This window comes from Hemitrygon akajei, chromosome 4, assembly GCF_048418815.1.
Source record: "Hemitrygon akajei chromosome 4, sHemAka1.3, whole genome shotgun sequence".
In the NCBI taxonomy this organism is placed as follows: Eukaryota; Metazoa; Chordata; class Chondrichthyes; order Myliobatiformes; family Dasyatidae; genus Hemitrygon; species Hemitrygon akajei.
Genome location: NC_133127.1, coordinates 196133504 through 196138503, shown reverse-complemented (window position 1 = coordinate 196138503; position 5000 = coordinate 196133504).

Sequence of the window (5000 nt, the reverse complement as noted above, 5' to 3'; positions counted from 1 at the left end):
ATTGCGTCAGATAAGCAGCAATCACTAAATAAAATAGTTTAACCTAAATTAGACACAAGCTTTACTAAACAGAACGCAATTGGAACAAAAAGAGAAGTAATTTTAGTGCAAAGAGGTGAAAGTGGTCCGAGTGTCGCTGAACATTGTGTGGGCAGGTTGTATTGGTTGGTTCAAGAGCCGAATGGCTGAAGAGAAGTCACGGGAATTGTATTGTCAAAGTCATCGTGCTGGTTGTCCGCCGATGGCAGGAGACCCGGGCGGGAGAGTTGTGAAGTGCACTGGGGACAGGTCCACTCTGAGGTTCCGGTCCAGTGGTATTTACCTCTTCCATTCACTACTCCCCCCACCTGCAGCCGGACAGGTGCCCCATTCTGCGGGAGGCTCCTTTAAGAACCCTCCCCGCTGCCGTGGCGACGAACTACGCAAATAAAATACGCAGTTTATGTGGCGCCGGGAGCGTCCCCGGCAGCCAGCGACCGGGAAGCCGACAGCCGTCTGCTGCTCACTTGAGGATACGTGTTCCTTACTGAGGGTGTGACTGCTCACGGTCGCCTCCCAGGTCCTAGTGCCCGTCAGTGTCAGCGAGCACAAACATAGAAAAGTACAGCACAGCTACAGGCCCTTCGGCTGAACTATTTAGGCCTACACTTTATTCTTTACTTCTCTGCAGCTGTTATACTTTATTCTCCATTCTGTTATTGTTTTCTCTTGTCCCACCTCAGTGATCTGATCTGTATGAAGAGTGTGCAAAACAAGTTTTTCACTGCGTCTTGGTTGCGTGTCGATTCCAATCCCACGATTCCGCAGTCCGGGCAGCATCTGGGAGGCCAGAAACCGAGACTCCTTGGAGAGATTTTTGTCCACCGAGAGAGTGGGGAATCATTGGGATTTTCCCACACAAGGGGCTGTGGAGTTGTCAGGTTTTCCAGTCTCCATCCAGTAACAGCAGTCACCTGCCACTCATCACCTGCAACCTATTTAAACCCAGTTTTCATCCACAAACCCTGTTCACCCCCTCAAATCAGCAAGCCTCAACCAATTGCTTCTGGCCTTCAGATACCTTCTTGCCTTGCTGTGTTAAGTATCTGTTCTCTCTTGGTTTTGGTCTCTTGTGACTTGTTATTTTACAGTTAATCATTAAAATTATCGCTCACCGTTAAATTGTCTCTGCTGCTCTGTGTTTGAGTCAAGCCTCTCCACATTCCTGACAGAGTCACTCAGTACCGAGCAGAATAGATTTCTGAATATGAAGGGAATTGAGGGATCTGGAATTCCACTGTAGCTGGGTATAGGACTTTATTCTCTGGAGCGTTGGAAAGTGAGGTTAATTCAATTGAAGTATGCAAAATTATGAGGAGTATAGATAGGGTAAATGCAAGCAGGCTTTTTCCACTGAAGTTGGGCAAGACCAGAACTAGAGGTCATGGGTCAAAGGCAAAAGATTAAATATTGAAGGGGAACCTAAGGGGGAATTTCATCGCTCAGAGGGTGAATGAGCTGCCAGCGCAAGTGGTAGATGTGAGTTCCATTTCAACATTTAAGAAAAGTTTGGGTACATGGATGGAAGGGACATGGAGGGAATGGTCCAGGTGCAAGTTGATGGGACAAGAATATAAGTTCAGCATGGACTAGATGGGCTGAAGGGCCTGCTTCTATTCTGTAGTGCTTTGTGACTCTAATAACAATGCAAATCAAGTGTCGAAGCTACCAAAAGAGTGCAGGTAAATGATAAAGTGCAAGATCATAACGAGGTAGACAGTGAGGACAAGGGACCATCCAATTGTACAAGAGGGCGATCGAGAGTCTGGGAACATTGGGAAAGAAGCTGACCTTGAGCCCGGTGGTATGTGCTTTCAGCCTTTTGTATCTTTTGGCCCGATGGAATAGGAGAGGGGAGAAGAATCTCCGACAGGGGTGAGGTCTTTGATTTTGCTGGCTGCCTTATTGGGGCAGTGACAAGTTTAAACAGAGTCCGGGGAAGGGAGGCTGATTTTGGGAATGGGCTGAGCTTTGCCCACAGTTCTCCGCAGTCACGGGCAGAGCATCGAACATCTGGATAGATGCTTCCTCTGGTGCATCAATAAAAATTGGTGAGAGTTGAGGGGGGGGCTTGCTGAATTTTTATTTTGTTTTATTTATTTAGGGACACAGTGAGGAACAGTCCTTTCCAACCCAATGAGCCACACTGGCTAGAAACCTACCTGTTCAACCCCAGCCTAATCACAGGACAATTTACAATCACCAATTAACCAACAAACCGATACGTCTTTGGAATATGGGAGGGAACTGGAGCCCCTGGAGGAAGCACACGCACTCATGGGAAGGACGTACAAACTTCTTTCAGGCAGCACCGGAATCGAACTCAGAACTCCAGAATGCCCCGAGCTGTGTACCGTTGGGTTTACTGCTACGCCAGCATAGTGTAATTGTCCCCACCATCCTGAGGTGGGTGCCGTCTCCTCCTCTTAAAGTTCAATTGATCTAAATTAATTACAAATATAAAATGAAAAACAATTTATTGCATAAATATTCACCCTCCCTTTAATATGACACACCAAATCATCACTGGTGTAGCCAATCACATACTTAGTTAAATAGAGGTTTGTTTTTGGAGACCTGGGTGCAGTCAAAGTGCTTCAATTGATTGTAGTAAAAATATACCTGTATCTGGAAGGTCCAACTGCTGGTGAGTCAGTATCCTGGCAAAAACTACACCATGAAGATGAAAGGACACTCCAAGCAACTCCACAACAAAGTTATTGAAAAGCACAAGTCAGGAGATGGATACAAGAATATTTCTAAGTCACTGAATATCCCTTGGAGTACAGTTAAGTCAATTGTCAAAAAATGGAAAGAATATGGCACATCTGAAAATCTGCCTAGAGCAGGCCGTCCTCAAAAACTGAGTGACCGTGCAAGCAGGGGACTAGTGAGGGAGGCCACCAAGAGACCTATGACAACTCTGGAGAAGTTACAAGCTTCAGTGGCTGAGATGGGAGAGACTGCACATACAACAACTGTTGCCGGGTGCTTCACCAGTCACAGCTTTATGGGAGAGTGGCAAAGAAAAAAACCACTTTTGAAAAAAAAACTCACATGAAATCTCAGCTAGAGTTTGCCAGTAGGCATGTGGGAGACTCTGAAGTCAGCTGGAAGAAAGTTCTATGATCTGATGAAACCAAAATTGAGCTTTATGCCCAACAGACTATACGCTATGCTTGGTGTAAGCTAAACACCACATGTCATCAAAAACACACCATCCCTACCGTGAAGCATGGTGGTGGCTGCATCATGCAGTGGGGATGCTTCACTGCAGCAGGTCCTGGAAGGCTCGTGAAAGTAGAGGGTAAAATGAATTCAACAAAATATGGGAAATCTTGGAAGAAAACCTGTTGCAGTCTGCAGGAGGACTGCGACTTGGGAGAAGATTTGTTTCCAGAAAGACAATGACCACAAGTGTGAAGGCAAAGCTACACAGGAATGGCTTAAAAACAACAAAGTTAATGTCCTGGAGTGACCAAGTCAGAGTCCAGACCTCAATCTCACTGAGAATTTGTATCTGGACATGAAAAGGGCTGTTCACTCATGATCCCTGTGCAATCTGACAGAGCTTGAGCAGTTTTATAAGAACAGGAAAAATTACAGTGTACAGATGTGCAGAGCTGATAGAGAACTACCCACACAGACTCAAGGCTGTAATTGCTGCCAAAGGTGCATCTACTAAATACTGACTTGAAGGCGGTGAATACTTAAGCAATTAATTATTTTGTGTTTTATATTTGTAATTAATTTAGATCACTTTGTAGAGATTTGTTTTCACTTTGACATGAAAGTCTTTTTCTGTTGATAGTGTGAAAAAAGCCAAATTAAATCTACTGTGATTCAATGTTGGAAAACAATAAAACATGAAGACTTCCAAAGGGTTAATACTTTTTATAGGCACTGTATATGTCGCCAAATACAACCCTGAGATTCATTTTCTTGTGGGCATACACAATAAATCTATAGAATAATAACCATAACATAATCATGAAAGACCACCCAACTAGGGTGTTCAACCGGAGTGCGGAGGATAACAGACTGTACAAATACAAAAGAAGAAACAATAACAATAAATAAGCAGGCAATAAATATCAAGAACTTGAGATGAAAATTCCTTGAAAGTGAGTCCATTAGTTGTGGGAACAATTCAATGATGGGATGAGGTGAAGTTGAGTGAAGTTATCTCCTTCATGTCAGGAGCCTGATGGTTGAAGGGTAATAACTGTTCCTGAACCTGGTGATGTGGGACCTGATGGTTGAGGGGTGATAACTGTTCCTGCACCTGGTGGTGTGGGACCTGATGGTTGAGGGGTAATAACTGTTCCTGAACCTGGTGGTGTGGGACCTGATGGTTGAAGGGTAATAACTGTTCCTGCACCTGGTGGTGTGGGACCTGATGGTTGAGGGTAATAACTGTTCCTGAACCTGGCGGTGTGGGACCTGATGGTTGAGGGTAATAACTGTTCCTGAACCTGGTGGTGTGAGACCTGATGGTTGAGGGGTAATAACTGTTCCTGAACCTGCTGGTGTGGGACCTGATGGTTGAGGGGTAATAACTGTTCCTGAACCTGGTGGTGTGGGACCTGATGGTTGAGGGGTAATAACTGTTCCTGAACCCGGTGGTGTGGGACCTGATGGTTGAGGGTAATAACTGTTCCTGCACCTGGTGGTGTGGGACCTGATGGTTGAGGGGTAATAACTGTTCCTGAACCTGGTGGTGTGGGACCTGATGGTTGAGGGGTAATAACTGTTCCTGCACCTGGTGGTGTGGGACCTGATGGTTGAGAGGTAATAACTGTTCCTAAACCTGGTGGGTGTGAGTCCTGAGGCTCCCGTATCTTCTTCCTGATGGCAGCAGTGAGCAGAGAGCATGACCTGGGTGGAGGGGGTCCCTGATGATGGATGCTGCTTTCCTGTGACAGTGTTTCATGTCGATGTGCTCAATGGTGGGGGGGTGG